At 43.8% G+C, this 21008-nt stretch overlaps 1 pseudogene; it reads left to right on the top strand.

Moving 5' to 3' along the window:
• Positions 1-915: 915 nt before the first annotated feature.
• Positions 916-21008, top strand: part of LOC128626042 (FUN14 domain-containing protein 2-like) — a 93696-nt pseudogene continuing 73603 nt past the window's right edge.

Here is a 21008-nt window from a genome sequence, read left to right on the forward strand (position 1 = left end):
GCTGAGCAGCCTTCTCCACCGGGCCGGTCAGTCCCCAGTGGGACGGACAGTAAGGCTGACAAATTGCTTCCTCAGTCCTGTCAGTGGCCTTCACTGGCACAGTCATTAGGCCTCGGGGAAATGAGCAGTGGCTGCTAATTAGGAATAGAGTGGGGTGGTCGCTGGGCAGCTACAGGGGATGCTGGGGATTCGGGGACGCAGTTCAGAGACTGTCTAAAAAATTCCAACCTGAAAGCAAGGACAACTGTTGAATTAGCCCGCACGAATGGGCACTCGTTTTAACAGGTGACAGGTTGCAAACGGTTCCGTAGTCACCCCCAGGCACCATTTACAGTCCTCCAGAATGTGGGGCTGGGAAGGCTGCGTTAAAATAGGACAATTAGGAGGTACAAGCGCCCATTTTGCTTCCTATGGTTTTGCTACCCATGGTCAGCTGTGGTCCAAAAATATTAAATGAAAAATTCCAAACATACACAGTAAATTTAAAATTTTGCTGTTCTGAGTGGCGTGAGGAAATCTCGCGAGAACCACTCCTTCGCGCACAGGACGTGACTCCCCCGCAGTCCGGCGCGTCCACGCTGTTTACGCTGCGCCACCATTGCGGCCTGTTTTCCACTCTGTTGGTGGCGCCGCGCTTGTGTTCAGGGAGCCCTTATTTAACTCAATAACGGCTCCGAAGCTTGAGAATAACGTATGGGCAATACAGATGCCGAAGAGAAGCCATAAAGTGCTTCCTTAAAGGGAAAAGGTGAAGGTGTTGTAAGGAAGAAAAAAACGACATGCTGAGGTTCCTAAGCTCTACAGTAAGGACAAATGTTCTATCTGTGAAGTTGTGAAGAAGGAAAGGAAATTCTTGCTAATTTTGCGGCTCATACTGCAAAAGTTATCACAGTGCATGATAAGTGCCCAGTCGCGATGGAACAGCCACCGAATTTGTGGGTGGAAGACATGACAGAAAATGTGCTGCGACCGACAGTGGCGTGTGGTGCCAGGGAGCACCGAGCCTATACTACGACTTCAGCAAGGGAGCCCCTGAAGCAAGTGAGTAGTACTTCCGCGTAACTTTTATCTAGTATATTGTTGTAATTATTCAGGTTTATTATTCATCTCTTCCTGCGCATAATTTGTGAATTAGGCACAATCAATTATTGTAGGTATGTATATATAGGAAAAACATAGTCTGTATAGGGTTTGGTACTAGCCACAGTTTTAGGCTTCCACTGGGGTTTGGGGATGTATCCCTCACAGGTAAGGGGGGACTATTGAACTGAACTTCAGAAAGACTCCTTAGACTGGGGTCTAAGAAAGGGCAAGATAGGAAACATTTGCATGCCATATGATCTCTGTCACAACTGCTGAACTGCCATTGTAGCACAAAAGCAGCCGCAGACAGAGTGTAAATGAATGAGTGTGGCTGTGTTCCAATAAAACTTTACAAAAAGAGATGGTGGGCCAAATTTGGCCCACAGATAGTAGTTTGCTGCTCTCCACATATGCTCCAGTCTTGCTATCATTTCTTTGCATGTGCTTTTCTCTGCCTGGAACACATTTCACTTCGTTTATTCCCACTTAAGCCTTCCCTGGCCTGTCTGGGTAATATCCCCCTTTGTAAGCTCCCATTGTACCCCATACTTCCACCTTCACACACCAGTCATGCTGCAGATCGGTGGTTCTCAAAGTCTGGTCTTTTGGCAACATCAGCATCACCTGGACATTTGTTAGAAAAGCAGATTCTCAGGCACCACTCACAAGCCCTGAATCAGAAACTCTGGGGCTGGGCCCCCAGATCTGTGCTTCATAGCCCTTCAGGGAACTGTGGTGCTCACTGAGTTTGAGAACTACTGCTCACGGTAAGGTAATTTGCCTGTTCTTTCTTTGGACCCCACGTCAGACATAAGTTTCACTGGGCAGGATTGCATCCATGTTTTTCACCTGTGCGTCTGCCAAACCCACGGCAGGCGCTCTATGAATTCTACTGAGTGGAATGAGAAAGACCAAGGTAAAAATGAGTTGAGGGGACTTCTGCCTTCCTGTTTCTACCGCTTTCCACTCACTTCCAAAGTCAGCCACGCTAGATGCTCCAGACTTTTTGTTTGCTTTTTTCTTTTGCATTTCCTGGGGATTCGTTGCCTTCCTAATGAAATTGCCTCTCAAGAAGCCAGCATTCCTGGGGCCCTGGGCAGGTGCCATTAACTTGAAGGAGTTCCCTGGGACAGGCCCAACAGCTGGGCTGGGGGTAGGTGGTATCTCTGAGTTGGCAAGTGGATTTGGCTGAGCTCCAGCAAGTCTACATCCCTCCTCTGAGGGCTTCTGAAAGCTGGTGGTGGGGTAGGTGCATTGTCTTCTCCACGGGAGCCCATAACACAGCACAGGAAGTGCAGTGAGACAGGGCAGAAGCCAGATGACTGTGAGAACGCCAAGGGGACCAGCAGGGGAACATGAAGGTAACAACTCAGTGACAGTGGTTGCAGCAGCAAAGGCCTTTTAGCTGTGTTCTTTCCCTTCTCCTTTAGCTGAGTAAAAGGTCTTTTACTCAGAGTTCTTTCCCTTCTCCTTTCCCCATCCTTTCCCACCTCTCACTCCATATCTCAATGTGGTGGTACCCATCACATGTGGACACTTAAGGGTAGGACACTGGATCTAAGTAGAAACTTTTTTTCTTTAAATAAAGCAAAACATTCACTGTACAGTTTGGGGGGTGATTTCTGAGGAGCGAGCTTTCCCTGTCTGTATATGAAAGGAGAACTTCTGCCCCTTCATTTCCAGGCTGGCATTTGTAATGACATTCTTGCCTGTTCTTGCTGAATGTGGAAGTGTTGTCTGCGTTCTTCTAGAAACCTGCGGTGAGAGGGCTTCCCTCTGCAATTTCTCCTGAAGTGAGTGGAGAATGATGTCCATCACTGCATTCAGACTGATGAGGGTGTCCAGAGAGGCAGGGGGTCACAGGGAGACAGGTAGGGCCTGGAGGAATGGGGGCCCTATCTGACAAGTAAGCCAGATCCCACTTGCCCAATTATTCAGTTCACGGGTTGGCAAACTATGGTTCCTGAGCCACATCCAGCCCACTGGTTGTTTTTGTAAATAAAGTTTTATTGGAACACAGTCATGTCCATTAATTTACATAGTGTCTATGGCTGCTAATGGCAGAGCTAAGAACTTGTAACAGAGCCTGTCAGCTCACAAAGACTAAAATATTTGCTGTCTGGACTTTGACAAAATTTGCAGGTTCCTGCCCTGGTGTAACATTTATTTCTCCTTTATAACCTCAGCCTTTGCCTTAGCCTGGTCTTACTTAAAGGCTGTTGCCTGATTTAATTTATGCTACTGGTGTAAAATATTAACTTTATGCTTTTAGCATAGAAATAATTTTCAATTTACAGAAAACTTGCGAGAATAAGAATAATACAAAAATTCCACATGAACTTTACTAGATTCACCAATAACATTTTATACCATTTACTTTATTATCTCTGTTCATACTCTATATAAAATATTTTACATTTCATATTTATTATATATACTATTTTTAATCATTTGGGGCTTAGTTACATACATCAAAGCTCTGTACATTTGCGTACTTCATGTGCATGTATAAGCTTCCTAAAAATCAGGATTTTCTCCTTCAATAACAAAGTACACATTTAACTTTAGTAAGGTTAACCCTGATACAATACTTTTATCTCTTCCACCATTCATATTTCAGTGACTGTCCTTTGTAGTATTTTTTTCCCTCCAGTGTAGCGTCCAGGGTCAAGAATTGCATTTACTTGCTATGAACCTTAGGCTTTTGAGGTTTGATTCTGTTAAGGAATAAAGCATTTCCTTTATAGTTCATCTCCCCAGAAAACTGTAAGGAAAAGGCAACATTTTTTCTGGTCCTTTGGAGCCTGTACCGGGGAGCAGCTAAAACAGTCTGGGGATATTGCTAGGAACAGGGTAAATGTCCACAGAACAAGACTTCCAGGAAGGCGGGTCCTTACAGCTGCCTGCCCATCCTCTGAATATGTTAGGGAGATGGATTTCCAGCTGAACTTTCTCTCTGGCTGTGGTGGCCCCGAGAGATCCCTTTCCAGGATGGACACCAGCCTTAAAGGAGAAATGTATGTTAGACCTTCCATTATCATGACAATTTGGAAATGTGGGCATGAACAAGGACCTTAGGACCCCAACATACAGATTTGGAAGCTGCAGATCTGGGGAAGATCTGAGCCTGGTAGGTTTTTACAGATCAACTTCATGACAAATTAAAATTAATTATATCAATTAAAACAGCCATTGAAAGAATAATTAGTGATCCTTTTAAAATAAAAAAGATCTTTCATCAGCATAAGTGGGTTAAATAAAAATTTATACTGGGTACGATAAAGTTCAGTTTTGGTATGTAACATATGTAATCTTGCAGAAGTCTGCATGTGTAACATACCATTCACTACATCGTTTATTCCTTTTTAAATGAATGATTTATTAAGGGCCTATTGTGCGCTAAGTGCCGGGGATGGAGAAATGAATCACACACTACTGAGTATACTGGGAGGGCCCTTTTGCTGCATTAAAGAATCTGTATTTATCTTTCAGAAAGTGTTATTCTCAGTGGCCCTTGCCTGGGCCAGGAGAACACAGGTTTGAAATTTTGAGCTTTTGGGGGTGGTTTGGAAACGTGTTGTCTGGCTGGATGCCAGTCTGTGGCTAGACTGAAAATAATGATAAAGGGTTTAAGACTAACGATTCTTCCAGAACAACCAGCCTGACAATGAATAATATGCAGTTTGATGTGAAAATTAGAAAACTGGCAGACAAACCTGTGAGAAGGAAATTGGATTTCCACAGAGACGAATGGGAGGCCATGTGGCTGAATAGAGTTCATAAGATGCAAAGGCATGCAGGGGAATTGCAATCCTCCCTCCTTCCCAGCATGCAAAGTAGGTCTCTGTTATTTATTTATTTATGGGCGAAAAGCAAGACTTTTATGATTCTGGGGTTTATTATCAAAATGGATGGATTCAATATCGAGCAATGATGTGTTCAAAACGAAAGCCACATCATTAAATGTCACAGGCATTTATTAACACAGTTTTCTCCTTATTTGAATAAAATAGGCATTATCCTACCAGGTCCCACATGACTGTCTCTCTCTCTTTTTTTTTTTTTTTTGGTCTGGTTTTGGTAGAGTCAGTTTCTGGGAAACAGTAGAGTCAAAAACCAATCTGGGGAAACAGAGATATCCAAGGGAATGTGATGAGCAAGGGGGAAAGTGCCTAGTTGGTTTCTTTAACAAGGAGGACTCTGTCTTCTGAAGGTACCAATGTGGCCTGTTAACTTCTGCTCTTTTCCTTTTTCTCTTTAGCTCCTCCGTCATCTGTCCCATTCACTCACTCTTTGTTTCCCATCTCATTTTTCCTCTCTCTCATTCCTCTGTCTCACTACATATTATTGGTATCAAGAAAGGGCTTCCATCCTTGTGTACTGTGACTTCTAACCTGGACACACAGTTGGTGCAGGAAGTGGTTACCTGCATCTCAGGGTCCTTTGAATGTCTCCATGCCCAGAGCAGCTCCACACCACAAAGAATGCACAGTTTTGAATGTCCATGCTCCAAATGAAAAAAAAGTGATATGGGAAAAATACATAAATCCATTATTACTGCTCTGAAACCTCTTTCTGCTCCAGGCAGAGAAGATAAATTACCACCCAAGTGATACAAAGTTAGTTTGAATATTTCATTGGATCAAATATATCACAGTGTCTGGAAATCTCTCCTCTTTTAAGATGGAATTAAAGAATGGTTATCAGACCAATAATAGACATTACCATTTGCATACGTTTTATCTCAAGAGACTTCTGAAGTTCTGAAGTTACGCAGTACTCCAGTGGTTAATTGTTCTTCACACTCCCGACATACCAAATTACAGCTCAGATTAGGGAGGATCTGCTGGTGATTGGGACAACCCGCAGGAGCACACAAAGAGGGCATCTTTGGGGGCTGAGGAGCTGCAGGGGAGTGCGACCAGTCAGGGCAGTGTGGGGCCTCTTAAAGTGCTCCTATGAGGCGGGTGAACTTTATAAGGTTAGTGAAAGAGCTCTTTTGCATGTTTTTGATTACAAACAAGTAGGCATTCACAGATGACAAAAACACTAGTGCTTTTTCCTTTTTAACTGTCCATTTTCACATTAAAGACTTAAACTCCTTGAAATAGCTTCTAAAGTTGCCATTAATTCCACTTTCCCTCAGAATTTTTATCGAGCAAGTATCTGGTCTCAGAAGTTGTGCTGGGATAGAATTAATTTTCAGTGTTTATCATTTGTAACATCAGGATGATTTTTTAAAGTTCTTCCTGATTTCTTTATAATCCCTTGAGACTTTCAACGATTAGTAGACCCATTTTATTTACTCAGAGCCTCCCAAGCCCAGCACAGAGCCAGATATGGCAATGACATGCCTTTCTTTTTGAGTAAAGAAATGACACACCCATTGCCGGGGGTGACATTCTTCTTATGGTTCCCAGTTATTACCTGCACAGCCATAGGCTGTTCTGTTTATACAGATGCTGAGCTCACAGGAATGCTAGACTGGTTAGGCACTTTTAGCTTCAGTTGAGAGATGGTCCAGGCTACCAGTTGTAAAGTGGACTCCTACAAGGAGAAAGGTATGTGGGGTAGCATTAGATGTCATCTTTGTCATGTAGTCACATCTGTGGCACAGACAGTGTCACCAGACATTGTATCTTTAACTCTGAGCTTTTAAGCCTCCCTTCGATTAGCACCACGTGACTCTGTGTGATCAATGGACCATGAGAAAAAGTAACGTCATTTCCCAGCATAGGCAGTTGAGACCCAACTTCAGTCTTCTCTGTCTCTTTCACGGTGACTTTGGAGACCACAGTTTTCAATTGTTCCATTTGAACATGATAGAGGCTTTATCAGCCCAGGTTCTTGGGTGAGTGTGGAGCAGTTTTTCCACTGATTACAATTACAGTATGAGAGGGAAAAAGAAAACTCTGTGGTATTAAGTCACTGAGGTAGAGTTAATCTGTTACTGCAGCATAGAGAATTCTGACAACACTCCCCCTGCAGCCAAACTAAGGTTATGTGGTCACTCATAGTGGCAAGGAGGCTGGGAAAATGGGAGGAAGATTGGTAATCTGGCATAAATGAACCATGCTCTACCCCTGCTTTACCCCAGAAAAAAGTTGGGGTTTGTTACAAGGAGGACACTGGGTAGGCACTTTCACTGTCTGCCAGATCACCAGGCACTATTCACGCTAAACGAGGGAAAACTAAAGCCAGAAAGGCAGAGGTGGAGATCCAGGTATTTTTGTGGTTCCACAGCCTCAGATTAAGTGTCCCAGAAATGTCTGATGTCAAAGTTCTCTGAGCTGTCAGGATGTCTGGTTAAGTGGCTGTTAAACAGCTTCAGCCTCCCACTTCCTTCCTCCCAACACCCAAAAGGATGCCCTTGAGGTAGGGAGGGAAGTGATCCCCACTATCCCTTTGCCAAATCTCTCAAAATGGTTGAGGTTGAACAGATTGGTGTTTGAAAAGGCTTTGAGGCTCTGGCATGAAAAGTACCACAAAAGAGCAAATGCCTGCAATTCATCGCCATCGCCTGCACTTGCTGAATGGAACAGGAACTGAATTGCTTTAAACTGGAATTTCAGGGCCTGTGGCTGGTGTCTGGGATTCACACCATAGTTTTTTTTGGAAGGTACTTTCTTCTGTATAGACTTCTCTTTGTTCTCTCAGTTTGTTACCCAAGTTAACCCTCAATACTCTCCTCACCCAGCACCCTCTGCAGGAAAGTTTGGCTCTGAGAAGTTTATCACTACTTTCCTCACCTTTTCTAGTGTTCACTGCTTCTACCCCTAATCAGTCCTCTCCTCCTCAGGCCCCTTCTGTTGGGAAAAATTGAACCCTTATTTGCTAGATCCAGGGATTGGCCCAATGGTAGGGGTAGGGGCAAGGGCAGGGATGGGGGTCTGAGGATAATGCGCTGACCCACCTCCACAAGTTACAGGGAGGGTTGTGAAAAGTGCATCTTCCACAGCCCAGAGCCATTGATGTGGGACCTTTAAGGATGAGTTTTAGGGTCTGTGTTTTTCCAAGCAGATGAGTATTTGCCAGAAAGAAAGCTCCATAAAGATTCTTCAAAAGGTGAATGGATTGTTAAATGTTCACAGTGTGAGGGCCTGTGCTAAGTGTCTTCCCTATAAGTTCTCATTTTATCTTCCCTGAACCCTAGGAGGTAGCTCTAATTCTCAGCATTCCTCCAGTTTCTACATAAGGGATCTTAGCCCCAAAACTCAGCCAGGATTGGAACCAGGTTCTGCACTAGCACCTTAGCATGATTGAGTGTCTGTTTTGTTTCCCTGGGGATTAACACTTTTAAAAGGATTTCAGGGCAAGAACCCAGTGGAAATGGATCTCCAGTGGTGACATTTCTGGCAGCAAGACTGGTAGGAGGCCATTACCCAAAGTCGAAGTGTCAGGAAGAGTGAAATCTCTTTGACAGTTCAACACCCCAGTTTGGGTTTGCCCATGTGGCATCTGTTGTTGAAGTCAGTAGAGCTTACAATTTAATTTCATCTGCCTGCAAACAGTCTCTCTCATTGGGGGGTGGAATGATGATGGGATTCTTCCAGTCATGCAGTTTCACTTTCTACAGGGACAGTGCATAAGCACAGTCCCTATTTTCTGCAGAGAGGGAGAGTAACCCCTCCCCCACCCCAGGCTGCTTGTAATGAGGAAGCCAGTGTCTGGGTAAGGAGAGAGTGGGGAGGCTTCCAGAAAGGGTGAGAAGGGGTCAAGCTCTACACAGTATTCCTGAATGATAGCTCCCAGCTCCGTAGTCCTTCCCTCTATGGCTGTCACCTCCACCGGCAGGCCAATCATTATGTCCAACAGAATTGGAATGCTTATATTATCTAAGTGACAAGGAAGTGGCTTTTCTGTCTAGTCGAGATGAACTCTCAGCATGGGCATAAGGGACTCTTTATTTTCAACTCTGAGTTAATAGGACCCGTTGGTTCAATACTAAAGGTGATGATGACAGTAACCAGTAGTGCTGGCAGTAGTTACCACTTGCTTACTACTATGTGAGGTGCATGTATATATTTCTTTAATTCTTACAAAAGTTCTGTGAGGTAGGAACCTCATGCCCATTCTACAGAGGCGGAAAGTGAGACTGAGCTAGAGGAGGTAATTGTCTTGTGTCACACGGCTGGTAAAAGAGCCAGGACTGCAACCCAAGTTTTTCTGAGTTTGAATGTGTACCTTTTCTACTGCCTCCTCCTTACTGACCCTTCAACTGTGTGTCCCAATTACTGGGTGTAGATAAGGAAGCTAACTATGACAACCAAAGATGCTGCAAATGGTATCCAGAGTGGTAAGGGGATTTAGGAGTTCTCTTCCCCTCTCCCCAGGGAACTCCTTAGAGGAACTGGTTGGGGGATACTGTTGGAAATTTCATTTTCTTTTATGAGTTATTGGTGACAGAGTATGCGTGAGTGTTTGCATGTTCTTGCAGTACTGATGTCTGACGTGTGACCTGTTTTTTATTAAAGTTACAGCTTTCACAGGGAGTTGGGGTTATTACTGGTGTTATGGGAAAGCAGGTGTCAGAGTTTCAAAGTTGGACTCACTCTGGCATGTGGAAGGTGATTTGAAGTTTTTTTTTTCCTGGGAGATGTATATGCTAATAGGAAAAATGCCTTTTCTTCTTTTCAGGCCAAGTTCTGAAAGATTATACTAGCTCTGTGGATTGCAAAAGGAAAATAAATGAACAGACATAGGCCTGGGAGGCAGCCTTGGGAAGGAAGGGAAAAAGGAAGAGAGAGTAACGTCACTGAGGAAGACAGACAAAGGGAGGGTAGTCTCGCTTCCAGCAGCGCTGCTGTTGTGTGTGTTGTGAGTACGTGTTGTGTGGGTGACTAGTAGGCTGTATGCCTTATTGAACAAATGAATTCTGGCATTTAATCCAACAGGGTATTAGAGCCTAAAAATTAAAGCAATGGAAAACCCAAGTCATATATATAACTCCCTTCCTTTAACTTCATGTTGAACAAGAACATTCTGCTGGTATGTCAAGATAAGCCTGTCTTCAGGTTATGCTGCGCTGTGGATATTTATCGTTATTATGGCCACCCTATAATTTTTGGACTTTCATTTTACATTTTGTAATTTTTATCGTTGAGATTTTCACCTTCCAACACCAAAGGCAAGAAAACTTGCATTCTAAGCCACCCTTGAGGCTAGCTAAGGCCAGAGATGTACACCAGTTTGCACCAGGGAGATGGGCCACATGAAGAGGAAGGTCATGTTCAAAAAATGCCCTTTAAGAGAGAATGGCAGGACATGATTGGGCTTTCAGGAGGAGCAATCACAGCAAAGCGCTAACAGTAACATCCTGGGTTAGCACAGCCGACTCAGTGTTTTATGCTCTGTGTCCAGCTGGTCAGTTGTGATGTGCCTCTATCTGCAGTGCCAATGAGACTAGCCTGTATGAGTGGTCTGGTATTGGCATTTTGATCTTCTTCTTGACTGCGGAGTCTCTGAGCTTGATTCACTGGCTCTGAGTTTCTGAAAATTCAGAGTTTCACATTAGCTATAATGATTTTCCTTTTATCTGCTGTTAGCTAGAGTTGGTTCTAATATTTGCAGCTGAAACCCTGATCTACTTGGGTGGATATTTCTGTCTTTTATTGTGAATTAATAAATGGCATTCTAGTTTTCCTGATTCTGACCTACCCTGGCACACTGATAAGACCCCAGATTCTGAATCTTCAAGACAGAGTGTGTCAGGCCCTGGGCACAGAATAGTGGTAGGTTTTCCAAGGAAAATGCCACTGGGGACATGTTTTCTTGATCATCTGGCTTTCTCCAGGTAGCACACTCAGCATTGATGTACTTTATACTTATTTCCCATTTATAACCTTTATTAGTCAGGGTTCTCAAGAGAAATAGAACCAATAGGATTTATATAGCTGTACAAATGAAATTTATTGTAAAGGATGGATTCACATGTTTATGAAGGCTGACATGTCCTCCTAGAATGTACACAAGCCCACTCACATGGAAATCAGCACTAGAAGGGCCCAGTTTGCTTGGGAGAACTGGCAGAAGGGACTTAAATCCAACAGAGAGTGAGCAAGTACCACTGTTCCCTCTAAGACCCCACCTCCATATACAGCATCAAAACACAGAGACATGGGTTGCCCGCCCTGGTCAACACCTAAGGCTCCAACCCTCATATGTAACAGGTGCATCAAGACAAAAAAAATGCTCCAAACAAAAGAACAGATCAAAGCTTCAGAACAAATACAACCAAGCAACCAAGAGATAGCCAACCTATCAGATGCACAGTCAAAAGCACTGGTGATCAGGGTGCTCACAGAATTGGTTGAATTTGGTCACAAATTAGATGAAAAAATGAAGGCTACACTAAGTGAAATGAAGGAAAAATGGACAGGGAAACAATAGTGATGGGAAGGAAACTGGGACTCAAATCAATAGAGTGGACCAGAAGGAAGAAAGAAACCAAACAGAAAAGAATGAAGAAACAAGAATTCAAAATAGTGATGAGACGCTTAGGAACCTGCAGGACATCTTTAAATCTTCCAACATCTGAATTATAGGGGTACCAGAAGGGGAAGAGGAACAGCCACAAGTGGAAAACTTATTTGAACAAATAATAAAGGAGAACTTCCCCAATCTGGCAAAGGAAATAGACTTCCAGGAAGTCCAGGAAGCTCAGAGAGTCCCAAAGAAGGTGGACCCAAAGAGGAACACACCAAGGTACATCACAATTACATTACCCAAGATAAAAATGAAGGAGAGAATCCTAGAAGCAGCAAGAGATAAGGAGACAGTTACCTACAAAGGACTTCCCATCAGACTGTCAGCTGATTTCTCAGAAGAGACCTTGCAGGCAAGAAGGGGCTGGAAAGAAATATTCCAAGTCATGAAAGGCAAGGACCTGCATCCAAGATTGCTCTATCCAGCAAAGTTTTCATTTAGAATGGAAGGGCAGATAAAGGAGTTCATCATCACCAAGCCATTGTTATATGAAATGTTAAAGGGACTTATCTAAGAAAAAGAAGATAAAAAACATGTATAGTAAAATGACAGCAAACTCACAGTTATTAACAACCACACCTAAAACAAAAACAAAAACAAAAAGTAAATTAAGGAAACAACTAGGAACAGAACTACAGAAATGGAAATCACATGGAGGGAATCAACAGGGAAGAGAGAGGGGGAGAAGGGGAGAAAAGGTACAGAGAATAAGTAGCATAGGTGGTAGGTAGAAAATAGGGGGAAGGCAAGAATAGGATGGGAAATGTAGAAGCTAAAGAACTTATAAGTATGACACATGGACATGAACTAAAGGTGGGGAATGTGGGTGGGAGAGGGTGTTCAGGGTGGAGGGGAGTGATGGGGGGAAAATGGGACAACTGTAATAGCATAATCAATAAAATATATTTAAAAAAATGCAGAACTAATGTCTTAGTTATACAGGGTGCAGCCAGGAGACCTCAGATAGGGATTTGTAATTGAGTCCAAAACTCAGGGTGTGTAGGAAATATTTTAAAAATATATGTATATGGGATGTTCTCACCTCCTGCCCACCTACAGGTCTGAACTGGGGGATAGGACACATGGAGCAGGGCCATTGAGCGCTGTTTTGCATAGCAGTAGTTGTGGAGCTAACCTCTGGTCATGGTCATGTAACATGTCTGTAACTTTTAATTGGTTTTATGGGTATGTTAAATAGTTGTGGCCATGCTTTGAGCTAGGGAGATGGGAGTGACTTCAACCCAGGATGTACCTGGGAAGCAACTCCCCTGGTTAGAGTGCCTGCATGGGAGCTTGGAGTAACAAGGGGGGACCATGCGGCTTCGGTGAGAGTCAGGACCATGTGGCTGAGGAGGCAGGAGAGACCTTGCTGGGAAGGAAACGGGTGAAAGGACTCTTGCTGGTGGGCCATGAGAAGGTGCCACATGGTTTTGGATTAACTGGAGATTGCAGTGGCAACAGAGTGGTTGATGCTGGAACTGAGGGGCTGCCCGAGCCAGGGACTCTACTTCTTTTCCTGGGATACGGCACCCCAGACTGGGCAGAGGGAGAAGGAAGGACTGCGTGTGTTTGTGGGTATTCTAGAGGACTTTAGTATTTTGATGAAGACATTAAGTCATTACCCTAAGTCTGTATAACTTTTTGAATAAGTAATTCCTTTCCTTTTCACTAATCTCTGGGATTGAGAGATATCATTCCCTGGTGGCAGGCAACGCGAACCTAGTACTGGGTGCAGGTAGGACCCTGGGAGTCGAAAGGGGGATCCATTCAGTAATAATATATTGTCCCCCCCCCTGCGCCCCTCCCACCCCTGACCTGGGTCTGTTCTGTAGCATTAGGGCAAGAGAAGATGGACAGGCAGAGAGCAAATTTGTCCCTCTTCTGTCTTTTGTTCTGATCAGGCTCTCCACAGATTGGATGGTACCACTTCCATTGCTGGGGGTGATCTTCATTCAGTCAACCAATTCAAATGCAGATTTTTTTGAGAAATATTTTTTTTGTTTATCCTCACCTGAGGATATATGTATTGATTTTTTAGAGATACAGGAAGAGGGGGAGAGAGAGAAACATCTATCTGTTGCCCCCCGCATAGGCCCCCTGACCAGTTTTCAAACCCACAGCCTAGGTATGTGCCCTGACCAGGGATCAAACCCACAACCTTTTGGTGTTCAGGGTGACACTCCAGCCAATGGAGCCACCTGGCCAGGGTGAGAAATACTCTTACGGACATACCCTGAAATAATGTTTTACCAGCTATCTGGGTGTCCCTTAACCTAGTCAAGGTGACACATAAGACTAGCCATCATGCAGCCTCATTATATAGTTGCTCGAATTAAGAGGGCCACGCTGTTGTTAATCATATTGGTCTCTGTACCTAGGCATTTACACTCTGTTCAGGATGACTGCCTTCCATCCAGAGGAAAATTCTAGACCTTGGACTCCGACATTCAAGGCTTTCCACATACGGCTCCACATTTCCCGCTGTATTCCCAATACTCTTATTACCACTACCAAATTGCAATGTTTGCTTTTCCCTTTGATCTTTTTAAAATTATGGCCATTGATTTTGCTATTTTCTCTGCCTGCAGGAATCTTTCCTACATCTCTGTCTACCAGAACATAACCCGTCATTCCAGACTCCATTCAGATTCTATTTCTTCAATAAAGGCTTTTCTAATAACTTTCTGTAGAAATATTGGCTTTATCATATGAAATCTTCTCTGCTACTGATGCTATTCCATCATGACTTGTACAAAAATTAGTTTGTCTATTTGGACATCTTTTTAACTATATTGTGAATTGAGGACAGAACAATGTCTTAATTCATTTTGTTTTTTCTTATATCAATGACTATTGATACAAGAACCTTGAGTATGGAAATGTCAATAGACTTACTGAATAATTTAATTAATTAGTGAGTCACTCATAGTAGATATGCTATTTGTTAACACAAAAATTAAGATTGGGGGTTTCTGTGGACCACCCATAAGGTCGTAACTCCATAGCAATGCAATTTATAAACCTAGATGTTATAGTGTTGGGGAATATTATGTTCAAGCAACATTTCCATGCTAAATTGTGTGTAACAGGAAAGATCTGTCCTTCTAACATGTTCCCTCACATGTAGACTCAGCAGTGGATGAGAACAGAGTTGAACTCAGAAGAGTTGGAAGAACAAAACTCTTAAGATTCCAAGGTCCTGGTTTCTGTAGTGTTGATTCTACTGTAAATAGAATAAGGAGTAACCTTAGGTAAGCAATTTATCTTCTCTGAGCTTTGGTTTCCTCAGCTAAAAATTGGGTTATGGTAATATTTCTGCCTCATTCGATTGATGGGAGGCTAAATAAAGTAAGAACAACTTGGAAGTAAAGGGAAATTGGGGATAGACATCAGTGGGATGGAGCTAAAGAAAGAGTGATAAGAAGGGGCGAGTAAGCACGGTGGGACAGAGAATGGTATCAGGGAACCTGAAACCGGGCCAGAGGCACTGGAGATGGAGGGCACCAGGGCTGTGGCAGAGACTGCTGTTTGCTTACCAAGGCTTCATTCCCTACTCTTCTTTACTTTCAGACCCTTCTGTTGCCAGGGGAAGCCACCTGGGAAAGAGCAAGTGTTTTTTTCATTTGTTGCTGGGGTTGGGGCCTGGGAGAGTTCTTGCATATTGTATGTAAGCATTCTGTGTGCCTTGGGGAATCAGTACTGTTGAAAGAGAAATTTAAAACTTTCTCGTGAAAAATCACAATTTGGAACGGAGCTTAAATAAATAACAAGAGACTGGGGCCTCTTTATGGCTTAGGGTATAAAAAAATCTCTTTTTACCTCCTATGTCCTGGATAAGCCTTCTTTTCCTTCCTTTACTTCCTTCCTCCCTCCCTTCCTCTACAATCATTAAGTGGTAGAGAGCAATGCCAGGATTTTCTGAAAGACTTACCATAAGAAGAATTGGGGTTTACCTGGTGAGCTAAGGCTGGCACATTTTATCTACACTTTTACCTTTGCTCATTGCTGCTGCAGCCTTCTCTTCTTCATTGTGATGATGAATTTTCATCCTGCTGCTTTCCAAATGAGAAAAGATTTTAAAACAGCCAGGTATAGTCTCATCCCTGTGGTCCTGCTTTGTACCAGTCATACTCAGAACAGGGCAGAACATTTTCTGTTCATTATCACCTCATCACTCAAGCTCCCCTTGTCTGAGAGGGTCAGTGAGGTGGGCTCTGAGCTGAAAGCAGGAACTGAAGTGCTAATGAAGAGAAAGTATTCAGCACAGATCCTGCCCTCTCACTCAGCCCCCACTGAAAATGGTAATATCATGAGATCATCTTTCTTCTCATTGCTAAGTTTAAATGAATTTTAATGCTACTGTTTTTTGGATGTGGATGGCTTTAGTTCTAAGCAATAAACTGTCTGTCCAACAGAGAGGAAAATTAACAAATATTATTAGGTTGATGCAGAAGATTCTTATCTCTTTACAAAAAAAGGACAATTTGTGTCAAGGGAAATATTTTAGAGAACAAGGTGTAGCAATCAATCTGATACAAATCAAGTTTCTGTTTTACACACAAAATCAGAGCACCTGCTCTGTGTTAAGCATTGGGCCATGTGGTAGGAATACAAATAAATATTTAACATTTATTAAGTGTTTTCTTTAGGACAGGAACCATGAGTTAAGTGCCTCTGTGATGCTTTTATACTTAGTCAACTTAGCTAAACTAGAACTATAGTTCCCAGATTTCCTTCCTGGCATGGTTGTGGGTTAAGGCTCACTAGAAGAGAAATGTGCACGCAATTTGGAAGGCAGAACCGAAGCAGCAAGCCGTGTGCTCTGGAGGACCAGGCAGGGCTCCAGGTGCTGCTGCAGCTCACGCATTTGGCACTGATCTGCTACTAACCTTGCTGGCAGGGGTGGGTCGGCAGCTGAGCCTTCAGATCTTCCAGCACCCGCAGAATCTCATCCTTCAGCCTCCTGAACCAGATCTATGTGCATCTTTTTGGTGAGGGCACTGTGTCTTCGAGGTAGAGGGGCTGAAAGACACTTGTGGGTTTAGTTTGTCCTGTAACTTCAGGGTTGTCCTTATGGGTTCCAGTTTTCTGTCTCTCTCCCTGTTTCCTGTCCAGCTTTTCTGACCACTGGCTCTGCTGGCCTACAGCAGCTCCAGCCCCACCCCCAGGTACAGGGCCAATAGCCCTCCACAGGCTTCTTTGCTAGGGGCTTTTTACAGCCTCTGTTAGTAATTTCTCTCCGATCCTCCCCTTCCAGGATGTACTTCCCTTGTTTGTCCCACAGTGGCACCAGGTCGGTGTGTTTGGTCAATCCCTTATTCTGTGTCACTCACAGGACCCTGGTTTTGGCGCTGGCTGAGGCTTGAAGGGTCTCAAGGAAACTAGTAGTGAAGATTTGAAGGAGGGTTGGGAGGTTGATGTTGGAGGATAGAGAAAAGGCAACTCATGGCATGTACTGGTGAAAAGTTTGCATCATCATGGTCTGTGGTAATTTGAAAATGGAAAATGCCTTATATGGCACGTTTCATTAAGGGGACCCTTGAATATTATAAGTGCCAGCTTGTTTCTTTCAGCAATGTATGAAGGAGGAGATAGAGATGAGCTTTAAAGGGAACTAAGTTTTTCAGCAGAATTTAGGAGAAATATAGAGGACTGAAGCAAAAGCCAACAAAAGGACCTCAAAATAAGAATGGTTTAGGGGAAAGGAACAAAGGGCAGTAAAATATTGTTGTAGAGTAAAAAATAAAGTCAAGTGTATGACTGTAAACTCTGATGTTAAAAACTCAGAAGTATTTAAGGGTCTATCAAGCTTAGGTAGATAATAGGACTTGTAAGAATCTTAATGATGTGCCTCTTAGATGTTCCTGGCTTGATATCAGAACTTCTGAGACGTGTATGACCTTTGTTCCATAGCAGCCTGGCACGCAGTAGAAAAGAAATCTGGACAGGGCATTTGCCCAGTAGAATGGAATGTAATTTAACACATAAGAAGCATATGTATTTTTTAAAAAATTAGCTTGAACTTAAATGAATGAAAGAAAATAGGCCTCTGGATCTTTAAACTAGAAGTGGGAAGAAAGTAGGCCAGAAGTAGGTTGAGAAAGGTGCTTAACTACAACCCCTCAGTCATTTCTGATGGAAAAGGAAGGATGGCTCATAGCGTGGAGCTGAGAGCTCAGAGTGCCGAGCAAGAGCTGCCTTGTACATCCTCCCCCGTACATGATGCTTTTCTCCAGGAACGTGGAGCTTGCACAGCCCATTTAGAAGGACCAAGGTGTACCCTGGACTTCCTGTTCTGGAGGATAACCAATGGGGAACAGAGATCAGTGGGTAAATACTCCAGCTTACATGCACCTTGATAAGCACATTCTTCATGGTTCTTAGAGCTTCCTCAAGAGAAATGAGCCACTGTTGTAAACAGCAATCATGTACAGCAGTCATGTACTTTTTAACATATTTTACTAGCTTTTCTCATTTTACTATTTTATGTTCACCTTCCTTCATTTATGCTTCCCAGGATCGTTCTCCAAATAAATCACCTGCACCCAATTCTTATCTGAGGAACTGGTTTTGGCAGAATCCAAATTAAGAACAGGCAGAAATGTTGACCCCCTGATGGGAAATATCTGAGGTCATGTCTAAGCAGGGTTCTCAAGGGATGTACCAGGCTAGCGGGATGGGTGGGGTGAGGTGGAGTGGGCGTGGCTGGCGGAGTGGTACCACTCCTCAGTGCCTGGAGGTGAAGAATAACCTGATGAATTTGGGAAACTTTTGTTAGTTTGAATGGCTAGCCAATATAAAACTTTTGTGTGGAATGAAAAAATGTGCCCCTCTCGGGGCAAATGCCATTTGCCGAACATATAGTTACTATTGTGTTTGTCTGAATTAGAAAAAGGTGCACAGGGGGTAATGGGCACTCCTTCCCTTAAGAAGATACAGCCTATCAACAGATATTAGGGCTTGGCATGTGGTTTGGGCTGGATTTCAGCCTCCTCTCAACCCTTGGGCAGTGTGAAGAGTGCATCTGGGCAGGTAGGCAGAGGTGTTGTGAGAGGGCATATGGGTTGAACTTAAGAAAGCCGTCCTGTAGGTAAAGGGCTCTGTTTTAACAGAAGGGCCTGGCATCATTAGGTTTGTGTTTTAAGAAGCTGTGGATAGAGGAACTTAGGGTTATGGTCAATACTAAAAGCAATTGGAATACACATTGTATTTGGAGATGGGAAGGGATGGACATACTTTCTAGAAATGGGGAAGGTAGAGTGGGTAGGTGTTCATTACAAACTGGTCAGGAGTGGGAAAGTGGGAGTGAGGGGAAATATAGCAGACGTTTTGAGCATATGATGGTCACTCAAAATTCCATGTGGTCCCTACATTCCCCAGCCTCTTCACAGTTAGGTGGGGACCTGTGGCTAATTCTCTTATTGGCTGTATTTAGAAAAGATATGTGAAATATATATATCAACCCCCTGCTGATCCATTCATTTTGATTAAGCCATTTTCGTTTGTCCCCACAGCCTAACAGGCTATTCAGAGTCATCAGGAGACATCAAGAGTGGTACCCACTTTCTGATTGGGATAACTGGGTGCATGGGTCAGTCCTTGAAGTGTCTTGGCAGAGAGGGATGCCGTGTTACATTGAGAGAGCCATATTTTCAGGTCACTCATGGAGAGAATTGTTAGTGACTTCTCTGGAAATAAAAGCACCAGGACAAGAGCAACAGAAACTGGCCATTTCACTTGACTCAGTGAGCATCCACCGAGTGTCTTGGCCTGTGTGATACCCGGAGGGAAAGCAGTGATTCAAGAAACAGCCTTGGCCTCCTGCGAGTTCACAGTCTGACTAGCGAGAAAGAGTCAACAAGCAAGACAAGAGGTGGCTCAGTGGGTCCCAGGAGGACATAACTGTAGAACAGATAGGTTTTGAGTTCCTCCGGTGAGAGTGCAGAGGAGGGGACCCACCAGGACATACTACCCCTCAATAGGAAAGCCAAGTGTATTGTGCTTGTGTCTAAAAAATGGTCTAGAGAAGTCACAGGGAAATATAAAGTAGACCCTAAGCCTGATGCATATTCATCCCAATGACGAATTAAAATGAAAATGAATCCATGTCAGTGATGGAGCAGATTTTTTGTGCTCAGACAAGCCATTTTAAATTTTCTTCTCCTCATCTGTTCTACATCTTCAAAGATAGCCCCTGCATAGTCATGTGGTAAATATCTCCATGAGCTGGTGATAGAAAGGGGTACTAGTATTGGGGGTGCTGTATGGCTTAGAAAGGAGAACTATTTTTTACGCATCTTTTGTTCCTACTCCCTCCCCATCCTCCCAGCAGGAGCATTACAACAAACTCCCTCTTTCTCTCTGTCACCCCCCCACACCCTCTAATTCCCTGTCAGGAACACAGAGCTCTGGCTGCAAGTGTACAGAGGGCAGTCTCGAATACCTTCCTAATGTTATGATCCCTTTATAGGGAAGCGTGGAAGGCAGATTTTCCCTATGGGGCATGTTTGCTAATCCAAGGTTTGCAGAAGGTCTCCAGGGTTTGAAATCTGTGTGCTTAACGTATTTCATTCAATGCCTGCATGTATCATTGCTAACATTCCTCACTTGGGTTGTCTCTGAACCTCCTCCCAGCTCCTATTCACATCTGAACATCCGGCTCCCCAGTGCTGTGGAGACTATGAAATTAGCCTAGACAGCAGGTGGGCATTAAAGAAATTGGAAAACAACAGCTGATCTAAGTCATGGTGCACTGTGGACTCTTGTGAGGGGTGACTTTGTCATGAGACAGGCCATCTCCCCCTCCACGGTCTGGGAAACACAGCTCCAGACAGTCACTTATGAGGAAAGGGCAGTGGTAGGCTCTCTTAGCAGTCCCTTTCTCATTGTCTCTGCAAGGAGTCATCCAGCCTCTCAAGGCTGTCTTGGGTTTTGTGTGTGTGTGTTGGAGGAGTGCATATAGTGTGACGATTGTGCCTCATCTTGCCCCCAAACAAGAAGCTTCCATGCCACAAGAAGGTAGGCAGGACTGAGAGAGGGTGGGAGAAAGGAAATAGTGAAAATGGCAACATTTTTGGGTACCCACCTATGCGCCAGGCACTGTGCCTTACCTGCCTCATTTAGTTTTCCTGACAAGTCCATGGTGTAGGCACTGTTGTTTCTATGTGTTACACAGAGAAGCAACACGATCAGAATTTGAACCTCAGTAATCTCACACCAGGGCTTGCACTCTAAGAGGGGGAAGCAGCAAAGAGAGAAGTGCCTGCCGTGGGCAGCTGCTAATGGGCAGGGATAAATATGCCCTAGTCCCTGGGAAAATACCTGAGCAGGGCCTACAGTTCAGTGGAACTGAGCAAAGAGAACTGCTATGGCCTTTGGGTCTTTGACTCACTAGGGAGCATGATGTAGATAAGAGTGAGCTGGCTCTGCAGAAATGATTT

Source organism: Artibeus jamaicensis, unplaced genomic scaffold, assembly GCF_021234435.1.
Source record: "Artibeus jamaicensis isolate MK-2021 breed Jamaican fruit bat unplaced genomic scaffold, CSHL_Jam_final scaffold_1964, whole genome shotgun sequence".
Classification (NCBI taxonomy): Eukaryota; Metazoa; Chordata; class Mammalia; order Chiroptera; family Phyllostomidae; genus Artibeus; species Artibeus jamaicensis.